The sequence below is a fragment of the Ictidomys tridecemlineatus genome, chromosome 3 (assembly GCF_052094955.1).
Source record: "Ictidomys tridecemlineatus isolate mIctTri1 chromosome 3, mIctTri1.hap1, whole genome shotgun sequence".
NCBI lineage: Eukaryota > Metazoa > Chordata > Mammalia > Rodentia > Sciuridae > Ictidomys > Ictidomys tridecemlineatus.
The window spans coordinates 7,231,938-7,244,725 of record NC_135479.1 but is presented as its reverse complement, the minus strand read 5'-3'; the positions used below and the strand labels follow the sequence as shown (position 1 = coordinate 7,244,725).

At 62.0% G+C, this 12,788-nt stretch overlaps 1 long non-coding RNA gene across 1 annotated transcript; it reads right to left on the bottom strand.

The window, feature by feature from the left end:
* Nucleotides 1-8,444: 8,444 nt before the first annotated feature.
* On the bottom strand, nucleotides 8,445-12,347 carry LOC120884032 (uncharacterized). Its single transcript, XR_005726200.2, has 2 exons — nucleotides 12,146-12,347; nucleotides 8,445-8,733 (listed from the first exon to the last, which is right to left on the bottom strand). It is a non-coding gene; the product is annotated as an uncharacterized LOC120884032 (long non-coding RNA).
* Nucleotides 12,348-12,788: the final 441 nt, after the last annotated feature.

Sequence of the window (12,788 nt, the reverse complement as noted above, 5' to 3'; positions counted from 1 at the left end):
AGGGCGATGACGGTGCCGCGGAGATAATTTCCTGGGCCAGGCTGTGTGTCAGCGCTGCCTCTCGCCGCCCGGCCTGGGCGCCCCGGGTTCATTTTCTTTTCTGTTGGCACAGCTGAGCAGGAGAAAACAAATTAAGCCCTTCTCCTGCGTCTGCCTCCCCAGCCGCCCAGACCTCTTCCTGGGCTCCTCCCTCCCCCCCACTCCTTCTGCTTTCTTCCCCACTCTCTCTCTCTCTCTCTTCTCCTTGGCCTCCCGCCGTCTCTGCCCAGTCAGCCCCTCCTGTCCATCTCTAGTCTCCACCTGGGAGCTCACAGACAGGGCAGCCACTGTGGCTACTCCCTTTTCTCCTTTTCCTCCTCTGACCTCCCTGAGGCCTGAGCCTCCACCCCTGGGGCTCCTGTGTGGGACTCCCTGGCCCTGGCTGGTCACACTCCCATGTTGTCCAGTAGGAAACTGAGGCTTGGGGGCTCTGGGATGGGCCTCAGTTCCAGCTGCAGCTGGCAAAGGTCAGAACCTAGATGATGAGTGTGGCCTCTGGTGGCAGAGGACCTACCCACCCTGAGCCCCGGGCAGGAGGAGGACGGGACGGCGGGAGAGGTGCATTTGAAAGCAGTCCTAGAAAGCACTCCGGGTGTCTCCACTGGACACAGGAGACTGGGCTCCAGGGGAAAGGGGGGCCAGGCTTCCAGGACCCCCGCTGCAGACCCCGGGCCATGCACCTCCCTCTCTGCTGTGGGAAGGCGGCCGGCTCCAAGTGGAGATTTGGAACCCAGAGAGGGGCTGGGGCTCTCAGAGGTCACATGACTTGCCCAAGGTCAAATCCCTGCCCCTTGCCCCCCAGCCTGGGGGACCCTTGGTCCCTTCTCTGCATCTTCAGTGTCTTTAGGACCTTTACCTCTGGGAGCTGGGCGCTCAGTGGTGGAGCATGTGCTTAGCACGTGTGGGGCCCCGGGTTCCATCCCCGGCTCTTAAACTGAACAGAACTCTCACACCTCGGGAGGAGACCTCTGAACCCTTTCCCGTGGTGGTGGGCATCCGTCTGTGAGTGGGGGAAAGATGGCCACAGGGTTCTGGAGGTGGGCAATGGCCTCAACAGGGCTTCCTTGCTTGGGCTTCCAGATGGAGGGCTTGCTGATGTCAGGGCAGCACCCCACCCCATCCCTGTACATCTTTGGGGGACGGGGTGCCAAAGCGCCCCTTCCTGGCCTCCTCCCTCCCGTCTCTGCCCTGCTGCTGTTGCAGGGAGGGATGGGGCTTCCCAAGTAGCCGGTAGGGGAAGGCCAGCGCCGCCTGCCCCCGTTAACGCAGAGTGTCTCCATTACCATAATAACTGCCCACTTAATAACTGGCTTCCCCACTAATTCTCACTGAAACACGTAATGATGTTTCCGGGCGCAGAGTGGCAAGCTCAAGTCTTGGCAGCCGGCCCCGGGGCCCCTGGCTTCACATGGCGTGAACCGTGGACGCTCCTCGGGTAGGCTGCTGGGATCGACGGGGACAACAGATAGCAGGCCCTGTCCGGCTGCCAGGAGCCACAGCGGATGATAAAAGCCATTAAAGGTCAGCTGGGAATGGAAAACTATTTATGTTAAATGTCACAGATTAAGCCACAGAATGGGCCTCCGGTGGGGAGCGAGGGGTGAGGCGGGAAGCCCTGGTCACTGCCGCCTCTTCAGGAGCCTCGGGAAGGTGGGGTGGCCTGGGGCAGCAGGGTCGGCTGGGGGCCGGCTGGGCAGCCCTTGGTGTGCCAGCCCCTGGCCGGGCAGGCAGGTGTGTGTCAGAGCCCCAGGTGATTGGCCGGGCTGGTTGCTAGGTGACCTGAGCCGTGCTGTTGTCTGGAGCGCCGTCCTGGGGACCCTGTGGCGTGCCTGACTGTCACGGAGGGTGAACAGGACAAGTCAGGACTCTGCTCTTCAGCCGGAGGCAGGGGGTCACCGAGGCACGAGCTGTACCCTCCCTTCACCGTGGCCTCGGCCTCAGAAGCTGGAGTTTGAAGGACTCCAAGGGTCGGGGTGGGAGGGGCTTGGGGGCTCAGTGGGGCTGAGCCAGGTCCTCGAGGGCCCCAGGACAAGGGGGGACCCCAGTGACATCCTGCCACCAAAGTGCCCGCCTGTTAGCCCTGCTGACCTCGGGTTGTCTTGCCACGCAGTCAGTGGCAAGCTGTGGGCAGGGATGGCAAGCCCACTGTAACGCTGGTGTTAAGAGGAGGGGTGATCTGGGGGGGCGCTAAATATATAAACCAATCACCCCCAGCCCTGTCCTGTAGCCCCCCGTGGAGACACAGGAGGGTGGCTGCTGGTCAGGAGTGTCTGCCGCATGCCCTCCTCTGTTAGCAGGGATCAGCTGGACCGTTCGAAGGGCCCTGAAGGAGATGCCATATCTGCTTCCCTCCTAACACCCCTGGGATGGGGAAGGGCCTGGCCAGCCCCATGGGGCCCCAGGAGAGCCCCCTCCTCCACTCTTCCCACGTGCTGTTTGGCTGCAGCATGAGTGGGCCGGAAGAGACTGGGCCCAGAAGGACCCCAGGAGTATGCGCAGGATTAAGAGAGATCCCAGGAGGCCCAAGTGTCCAGGTCCTGGACAAGATGGTGGAGAGGTGGGCTTGGTAGTTGGCCAGGGTTGAGGGGGCGCTTTTAGAGACAGACACTAGGAAGAGTGATGCTGGTCCCCGTCACCAGTAGAAATGCACTGGCCGCCCCTCTGCAGCACCCAGAGGTCAACACTGGGAGCTTAATGCTAAATGAGGCCATGATCCTTGTTTCCCAGCTTCACTGTGAATGAGGAAGATCAATATGTTCCCCAGTAATTAGAGAATGTTAAACTGTGGCGGGGAGACGGGAGGTCCCAGGGACGCCAAGTGCTCAGAAGCGCCACGCAGTGTTTAAACAGGACCTTCACTAGTGGAAGGGGAGAGGGGGTGTTGACCCGGCCAGTGGGAAGGAGAGGAGGCTGGGAAGGAAGTCTGGCCAGAGGCCGGAGGGCCTCCACTGCTGTGCCAGAAATCAATTCTGAAGGCAGGGGAGATTCCCTGGAGCTAGGCAGGAAGCCGTGGGGAGGTTACTCCAGGCCCTGTTCTCAAGCCTGCCTGCCTCGCTGTCCTCTGGATGGAAACTGACCGCTGGTCCTGGCCCAAGAGAGTCTGATTCAGCAGGTCTGGGTGCCACTGTGGGTCCAGAGGCCAGAGTCTGAGAACCACTGTGGTGGAGAAAGGGGGCAGAAGCAGGGGTCCAGCTGGGGGAAATGGTAGAGGAGTGTTTGAGACCACTCCGTCTGGGGCAGGCCAGTGGCCTGGTGGCCAGTGGGAGGGGCCGGGTCTGGATATGGGGAGCGGGTGGCCAGTTCATGACGTGACCTCCGAGGAGCTGAAGCAGCTGTGATGAGAAGGAAGAAGGTAGAGAGTCGGGGGACTGGGAAGGGGGTCGCCGCAGGGCAGAGTCCCAGGAGAACTAGGCCAACAACTCAGGTCAGAGGTCCAGCTCTGTGAGCCGGATAGGGAGCTGTGCACCTGGATGCTTTCAGCCCCCTGCCTTTAGACAGGGGGTCTCAGGGTGAGAGGCCCTTACGGCCCCAGGTGGCCTGGATAGGAAGGTCAGCAGTAGGTAAGGGCAGAGGCGGGAGCAACCTGGTTCCCCGGCTGCAGAGAGGATAAAGCACCCGGTTGCTGGTCCCTGGTCTACAGTCCAGGCATCAAAAGGGCCAGCACCCGAGGACCAGAGCCCCCATGGCAGGCTCTGCCCAGATCCGTTCCCAAGTCCCCAGGCCTGGCTGCTGGCCTGGGGCAGCGGGAGATGTCTCCTGGGAAGAGTGGAGAATCTGGCCTTGGGCACAGCAGCAGGCAGAGGCTGCCTTTGGCTTCTGCAGCCATGGAGGAGCAGAAGAGGGGCCAGGAGGGACAGAGGGTGAGCAAAGGTTCAGGACGAGGAGCCCAGACAGACCCCTGCAGCTGGGACATGCTCCGGCGGATGCTCTGTCCCCGAGGCTGGGTCTCTGCCTCCCAGCAGCCCCCTTCCGGCTCCCTCGACAGTGGGTTCAGAGCTACAGTCAAGTAAGGCCCACGCCACTTGGTCACGCCTTAGGCACACGACCCTCCGTACTGGAAGGTTTCTCAGGGGACCCCACCTCTGTCCCTGGTGGCCACTCGCTCACTTGCACGAGCACCACTCTCTCCCCATCCCAGAATTCCCCCTGACACAACTGCCCCCGGTGGGGACAGTTCTCCCAGAAGCCCCAGGAGTGCAGTGTCACAACTTCTCTGGGGTCCACAGCAAGCTCGCTGTCCCCCAGCCCTTCACCTCTGGGCAGGCGGCCTCCTGGACAGGTTCTGGTTTCCAGACTTCTGATCACACAGCCCCGTTCCCCTGCGCTCTGCTGCTCATGGTCACGACTGGGGTCTCATCCTGCTCCCCACCCAACCCCATGCTTAGCAGCCGGTCCTTAGTGTGGGCACCCGCCATCTCTCCTGGCACCAGTAGTGGCATGGACGCTTGTTGTATTGCGCTGGCCGATCCTTTGAGACCACGCTTCTCCCCAGCCGCGGCAACTTTAGAGGAGGCCGCTTGGGCCCCCAGGGGGAAGGGGAGCATCTGGCTGGGTGGCCCTGTCCAGGGGAGACTGGGAGCCTAGAGAGAATGAACACAGACCTGGCCGTGCCTCTTGAGGTCCCTGAGTGACAGCCCCATGCTTGCTCCTCAGCGCCCCCTGTGGGCTGCCAGGTGGGTGGACAGGCCCATTGCAGGCCTGGGGCTGGCTGAATTGTGGTGAGGACCCATGACCTGGCTTCTCATGAGCTCATCCAACCGTATCCCCTCCCCAAGGCCCGTCTCCAACCATCACTTGCAGGGTTGGGCTTCAACAGATGAGTTTGGGGGACACATAAGTTCAGTTCCCAGCCTGTGTCACCTCTAGGCTTCAGCAGAAGCCCAGGCTCACGGGTGGCTGGCAGAGCCGGCCGGGCTGGAGGTGGGGTGGTGTGCACAAGCACCCTGGCCCGTGCCAGAGTGTGTGTGTGTGAAGTCCCTGACACCCAGCGGGGGCCCCCCCACCCGCCCCTGGAAGAAGGAGCCGTGGGAGTGGTGTGGGCGACGATGGCTCCCAGGAGCCGGGATGAGAGGCTTTTATGGCCAGAACAGTATGGTGGCTGCCGCTGCTGCCGCTGCTGCTGAAATTTAAGTAATTTTCCCCTAATTAAGCAATTATCTCAGAGATAGCTGCTCCCATCTCCAGGAACTTCTTGTGGAGGGTGGGCAGCAGTGAGCCGGGGGTGCAGAATTGGGAAGTCCCAGATATAGAAACACCCCAACTGCGAGTCTCCCACCAGCCAGGCAGCAGGGGAGGGGCGCGTGGGGCCTCGCAGGCGGGTGTGGAATGGTGGCAGCTGGCCCACGGGCTGCCCTGCCCCCCCTGGAGCCCAGTGCACTCACAACAGGAGGGGGAGCCCACCAGGGCCCCGGGGCTGGGTTTCGGAGGAGCCTGGGAGGCGCCCAGAGCCTCCAGGCTGAAGCCCTGGAGGAGACAGCAGCCTCCCTGGGGCGGTCCTGAAGCCCAGGGCTGGCTCCCACCTACTCCCACGGGCCCTGGAGGGAGGAGTGACCAGCACTAACCTCCTCCAGAGGCAGACAACACACAGGTGCCCCCAGACCCTTCTGGAGGCCTCAGACCCGCAGCCCAGGGCTCAGACCGGCAGGTCCACTGCAAGGAGGCCCAGAGAAAAGGGAACTGCAGGGAAATGACCGTGGGGGAGGGGTTCCTGCCAGCAGCCTCAGGCACTGCATGGGCCAGAGCTTCACCAAAGGTCTGTTTGTGTTTGATTTGGTCCTTTGAGCTGACCAGGCCCTGGAACTTTCCCTACATAGTCTACCCAGATGCCTCCTCCCCACAATTCCTAAGCAAGGAACCGATTCTCGTCCCCAGTCACTGGGTCTGGCTGAGGAAGGAGGCTCAGGGGCAGGGGAGGCTGGAGGCAAGAGGCAATTCCTGGATTTGGGAGATGGGACAGGGAACCAAGGCTTCCTCACCCACGGGGCCAAGGTGGGTGTGTGGCGAAGCCACCCATGGCGGGCGGGGAGGGTGGGGGACATCAGAAGCTAGGAAGGAAAGGGGCCTCCGCCTGTCAGTGCTAACCATCTCACCACACAGGGAAGGCTTTTAGAAAGGTCTGGCGCTACCGTGGGTAGGACCAGGTGGCGCTCCCTCCCGCTGACTGCACTGCTGGGCCCCTGCACAGATCTTCCAGTGGTGAGAGGGACATCCCCACTTCCCCGGGGGGGGGTCAGAGACCCCGGCACACACTGCGGGGACCCCCGGGGTTGCAGGGCACCATCTGGGAGCCCCCACAGAAATCCTCTCTGGCGGCCTTCCCTGGGGAGGGAGGGTGCTCAGCTGTTGGAGTCCCAGACCCTGCGCCCATCGGTCCACCTCTCGGTCCAGCCTGGTCTCCCCAGCGTGTTTAGCGGCCACTCCTTCCAGCTGCTAAGTGTGCCCTTAGACTCCATGAGGGGCACCCAGGGCTCCGCGGGGCTCCTCGGGGGACCAGGGGTAGAGGCAGCGAGGACCACAGAGGGTGGAGAGGCCAGGTGTGGCTGGGGGGCACCGGGAGCCCCCTGCACAGAGAACGCGAGGGTCAGACGCATGAAGACCCTGGCGTTCCCGCTCCGCAGCGCCCAGCTCTGGCCGCGGTTCTAGACAACTCCATGCCCACAGGCTCCAGGGGATCAAGTTCCACTGTGTATCCCCAGAACCGCAGAGGGACCTGCACTGGAGGGAAGGCAGCACCTGCGAGGCCATGCAGAGAGCTTGGTTCTCTGCAGTGGTCCCTGGGGAATGCGTTCCGGGCTGGCGGGGGGCCAGGACAGTCCTTGAGTGTTCAGCAGGTGCAGAGGGGACGTGGGGAGGGACGTGGGGAGGCACGAGGGCCTGGGGAATGGTCTGGGTGGGGTGAGGAGAGGCAGGCAGCGGGGCCTGGGCGCTGGCAAAGCGCAGTCTGAAGAGCCAGCGGTTCCACGCTGATCTCATTCAGGCCACATTTATGGGGCACCTACTGTGTGCCAGGACCCGGCAGGAGGCTGCGGGGATACAACGAAAGATGCCCTAGCTGGCTCTGACACCACGCTTGGCTTTAAGGGGTCTGGAAACGACGGGCGCTGGGACTGGGCTGTGAAGGAGGCGGTGGCCGCGAGAGAACACGGCCTGGAGCCAGATCCCGAGGGTCGATCCTCCTCTCACAGAGTCTTCTATCTTGGGCAGAACGTCGACTCTCTTTCTGCCTCTGTTTCCTCGTCTAGAAAATAAGGACCCCCCTAGGAGCTGCTGTGGAGGGCTCTTCCGGTCGGGCACGCCACGCCTCCCCTCAGGGTCGGTTCTGATCCGCTGTTCAGCTGCCGTTTGACCAGAGAAGCGTGATGGCCGAGGGACACCGTTGCTCATTGTCATCTCATTCACTCATGAGCGTGGGGAGCCTGGGAAGGCCGCACGGAGGAGGGGACTCTGACCTTGGCTTTAAGGATGCACTGAAAGGGTAAAGTTTCTGAGCTACAAAGCCTGAGTTAAAATGTAAAGGACTAGGTATTGTAAAGTTTCTAAACTGCACACAGAACCTGAAATTCCTGAGGCAGTTAAGACAATGCCCGGTACTGACCATTTAGTTGTTAAATAACCTGGACCCTGTGCAGTTTGGCACGTAGGCATTCAGGGCCCCAACCAATCAGTTTAGGAGTGACCTATCACTCCCGCCCGACCTGTTCCCGCCAATGAATGTGCTAATCATGTTTGAGAGTTGTTGTTCAATTTTCCTGCACCTCATGATGATTTGCTCTGATGTATGCAAAGCTCCCGCCCTCCCCCAAAAGTGTACTTAAGCTCTGCTTAACCCCTGCTCGGGGATCAGGGCTGCTCTCCCTTCTTGAGTGTACATGGAGCCCCAGCGGGCTGGATCCTCAATAAATCCCCTTTTGCTATTGCATGAGCCGGTCTCTTGGTGGTCTCTTCCTGTGACGTTCGCCGGACCCTTACAGCACAAAACCTGCACAAGTGGAGGAGGGCGGCCAGACTTCTGGGCAAGGCCTCCAGGATGTGAAGTCACCGAGGGGTGACAGTAGTACTGCAAGGTACACCTGGGCGGGGATGCGTGGCGTCCCTGGGGTGTCCTGGACGTCTTTGGGAGCCCCTCCTAAAATGTATCATGCTGACTTCAGGCTGCTGGACAGTGGGCCGGTGGACACTCACGTGGGGAGAAAGCCAGACATGGACACCTGCTCAGCTGCCCTGTCCCCTGCAGTCCTGAGTGGGATGCAGGTGGCTGGAGGCCACACTGATCCGGCCAGACCCTCAGGATGGGGAGAACCCGGAGAGAGAAGAGGACAGAGCCACCAACAGCAATACAACACGAGGCACCCCTGCAGAACCAGGTCTCCAAGGAGCCGGAAAGGTGAACAGATCGGGAGAGATCGTCTGTGACCACATATTTTATTTAACCCAACACACGGAAACACTGTCATTTCCACACGTCATGAGTACAAAGGATCATTGGAGAGCTCTCTTCATTATTTTTCATCCGAAGTCCTCCAAGTCCAGTCTGTTTTTCATCCCTCCTGGGCTCCACAGCTCCATGTGGCCTGCGGCTGCCGTCCCACACAGCACCAGGCACCAGACCCCAGTGGAACGTCCCCACTCTCCAATCCAGAGTGTTCCCCACGGCCTCCCAAGGGCGTCACATCTGGAGACAGCAACCAGGGGACCCTGGCAGATAGTCAGGTCATGGGTACGGTTCCCGTCTGCCCCTTCGGCCCTGCCTGGCCACCGTCCCACCTCCTCTGTGTGCAGGGTGGCTGGGGCCCGGGTGCCTTAGGGCTGCTCTCAAGGGCGCCCCACACCCTGGCTCTTCCCGGTTCTGGTATCAGAGCAGCCCTGGGCTTGGGCGGAGGACACCATTGGAATAAGAAAAGGAGCCTGGGAGCGCCCCGGCTGGGAACTCGGCAGCTGAGAGAGGACCTGCCCTGATCCTCCCCTCCCCAGGCTGGCCTCCCCTTCCCAGCACACAGGCACACGGAAATGCCGTCACAGAATCTGTTGGTTCGGTGCCCACAAACACGCCAGGCACTGTTTTAATGACAGGAGCCCATGTAAGCCTCAGAACTACCCTTGAGATAGACCCTATTATTCCCTCCATTTTAAAGACGAGCAAACAGAGACACAGAGAGGTGAAGCATCTTCTTTAAGGTCACACAGCTAGTTAGTGGGGCTGCCAGGATTTGGACCTGGGTAGAGCTCTACCGAGGTGTCGGTCCTCCCTGACCGTCCTTGAAGCGCCTAAGTCTGCTGTCACCTGGAAACTATCACAACGCGGGGAGAAGGAGCTGGGAGATGGAAACGCTGGGAGGCAGAGCTGCTGTCTGGCACCGCCGTGCAGCCGGACCAGATGGTGGAGAAACTACAGCCACTGCCTGGCAGGGTGGGAACAGGGGTGCAGACAGGCGGGTTCCCAGGAGACGGCTCGCCAGGAGGGTCTCTGGCTCCCTCCTGGAGGGGGTGCCCAGGGAAGGGAAGCCTGTGACTTCATCCTTGGGCCCAAGGCCAATGACATCACCGGGAGCCAGGAGCCAGGAGCCAGGCCCGGCAGGTTATTTATGGAAACGGCTGGAGGCCAGGCCCAGCCTCTGAGCTGTTTCAGATGTGGCTGGATAGAGCTTCCAGCTGCCCACGGGGGCCACCAGGGCTGGCGGAGGAGGGAGGAGGGAGCACCTGGGCCCGCCGAGGAGCGGGGCTGCTTGGGGCTCCATGGGGGCGCTGGCAGGGGTCCCTGGGTACAGGCTTGGAATCTGCCTCTCATCCCACCCCTGCTCCGACAGGGCGTCTGGCCAGCAGCCCTCCCTCGGGGTCTGGGACTGGATGAGCTCAGAGAGGGCGGCAGGAGATGTCGACGGAGCAACCTCTCCAGTCTGCACTTTGGTCTGCGCCCGTGGGTGTGGGCCTGTGTGCACGGCTGACCTCGGGAGGATACGCCCTCGGGCTCCTGGCCTGTTGGTGTCCTGAGGGTGGTGTGTGCCATTGGCACCGCTGCCTGTCCTGTGTGCACGCGGGGGTGGAGGGGGAGAGAGAGGGCACGGGAGCTGGCTGAGGAAGAGGGACCACTGGGAAGAGAAATCACTGTAGGAAGATGGGAAATATAATTTCAGTGGAAGATACAGAGGCACTTATAGGAGCTTCAGCAAAACTAGACAAACCTTTCAATCCATTTATCAAAAATGCCTGCAGCTCTGCTCCCAAGCAGGTGCAACAGGAATAAAATATTGAGCAGAAGCAGTGATTGTGGGCCTGGCGGAAGCCCATAAATAAGGAGTTCCTGAGAAGTTCGCCCTGACCCGACAGCTTTGCTCCGGCCCATCCCTCCGCCCATCTCACCCTGTCGTCTTAATGGGTGACGCAGGAGCAAGCAGGCCGGGGCCCAAGGGGTCAGAGCTCTAGCCTCTGGTGGGCCCAGGGAGCTGGGCAGACCTCAGTGGCCAAGTCCCACACAGACAGGCTTTGGTCTGGTGGCTGCTGGGGTCACTTCTTTTTTAATATTTATTTTTTTAGTGGGTGGTGGACACACTGCCTTTATCTTATTTATTTTCGTGTGGTGCTGAGGTCGGAACCCAGGGCCTCGCACGTGCAAGGCGAGCGCTCCACCGCTGAGCCCCAGCCCAGCCCTGGGGTCACTTCCTGCACCTCTTGGGCTCACTAACTGCCCTCCTTCCCTTGAAGCCCTCCCTGAGGGAACCGAGTCCCTGAGAATTGGAATGGTGCCTGGCTGCTCTGGGGGCCCCCACGAGGCAGCATGGGGGTGGGAACAGGGCCAGAGAGCAGCTCCTGAACCCCAGCCCAGCCTGTGCCCACAGGATGGCCCTGCCTCCCGTGCCCAGAGAATGTGGGTCTTTGGGTGGTCGGTGTGGGGTGGACATTCTGCTGAATGGGGTCCCCCTCCCTGGCACCCCCTCTCTCAGGCCACCCCTCTTCAACCCAGAATGCCTTCAAGAGCCCACAGAACAGGGCGTCCCGTTGGTCTTCTCACCTCCGAGCCCACCAAACAGTAGCGGGCACTGGCCTGGCCCCACCACCCTCCAAGAAGGGAACCTGAACCCGGGTCACGGCGGCAAGGACCCAGAGGGCGGGAGAACCTGCCCGCCCGGGAGCTGCTGCCCAGGGCAGTGGGAGTCCACCGTCAGAGCCACCCCAGCTGCCATCGGGGGAGGCGGGGACAGTGAGGGGAACGGGGCTCACAGGAGCAGGAAGCCGAGGGATGGCCAGGGACAGAGGGAGGACCCTGGCCTGGTGGGAACAGGGCCGTCACAGGTCACGTGTCCCCAGCAGGTGGGAGCCCTGCTTTTCCTAGGAATCCCTGGAAGGTAAACAATGGCCTCTGGACCTCAGGGTGCATCGCACTGGGGGGCCTCCTTGTCCCTTTGCCAGAGGGCTGGGGCCTTCTGGGGGTCCCGTGGAAGCTGCCAGTCAGGGGGCCCTCATCTCCTGGGAACCCCCCCCCCACCCCCCCACCCCCCCCCCCCCCCGTCCCTTCCCTCCCGCCTCCTCCTACATCCCGAGATGCAGAGGGTCCATCCCAGGATCCAAGCCTGGCGCCATGTCAGTCGTGGGCCTGGAGAAGGCAGCACACTGCGGAGCCCACAGCTGGGAGGACCTCTGCCCCCCCCCCCCCCCCCCCCCCCCCCCCCCCCCCCCGCTCCCCAGGCGCTGTCCCCTTTGACATGGGGGTGGAGCAGCCGAGAAGCTCCCGCTCCGGAGTTTAAGGGCCAACTCCATCCTGGGATGGGGAGGGGAATAAGCAGGGACTGGAGAGCCGGGTCTGGTTCTCAGGCTGGCGCTGTGTCTACTGCGTTTCTGTAGAGCTGCACAGGCCGCTGCAGAGGCCGCCGGCCCCAGGACCCTGCCCTCCCGGCTCCCCTGCAGCCCAGTTTGCTGCTGCGCAGGCCCAAGTGGGGGAGGGGTGGGCAGGAAAGTTGCCAGGGCAACCATCCCAGCTGGCTCTTTCCTCTGCCTTTGGGGATCTGTGAGGAGGGGAAGCAGCGTTCTCCTGGGGTGCGGGGTGCAGGCTCGCAGGATCAACACGACGGAGCTCCATCCCAGCCATCATCTGCTCCCCAGCTGCGGGCCTTACCGTCTCCTTCAGAGATCACATCTGCGCTTCCATCAGGGCTGGCGGGGCCGCGGGGCTGTTCCTGGGGAGCTGGGGGAGGCTGTCATGTCTCTGTTCTCGTATTCACCCCCCCACCCCGCGCCGAGCGAGCGTTCGGATGATAATGTCGCCACGCAACGGCTCTGTGTCAGGGTTTGCTCGTTCAGCAGTCAGGACGAGGAGTCTGCTGTCCTCGTGCTTCAGATGGGGACACTGAGGCTGAGAAAGGCCGTGTGACTTGCCCATGCCCACAGGTAGAGAAGGAGAGACCCTGGACCCCAGCCCCGGGCTGAATGGCTCCAAGCCAGCGCTCCTGCTTCCAGGCTCCCCTGTGGATTTGACTCTTGTGACCACCCATGGGACCTGTCCTCGGTGTGCAGAGGGGGCTGCTGGTCTGGGTGGCCTGGGACTTACGACCCAAGGCCCTGCATACTGGGAACCTGCTGGGTCCTAGGCACCCTGAGAGGGTCAGTCCCCTTGGGGGGTCACACAGTGGGGGCCTGAAAGGGGTACCCCGGATGAGCCCTGGGGATCCGCCTGACGTGGGATCAAGGTAGTTGAAGGCTCCCGTCGGGGAAGAAGGAGGCGGCCTGGTGAACCTCTTCCCGCCAGCTCCTCCGTGACT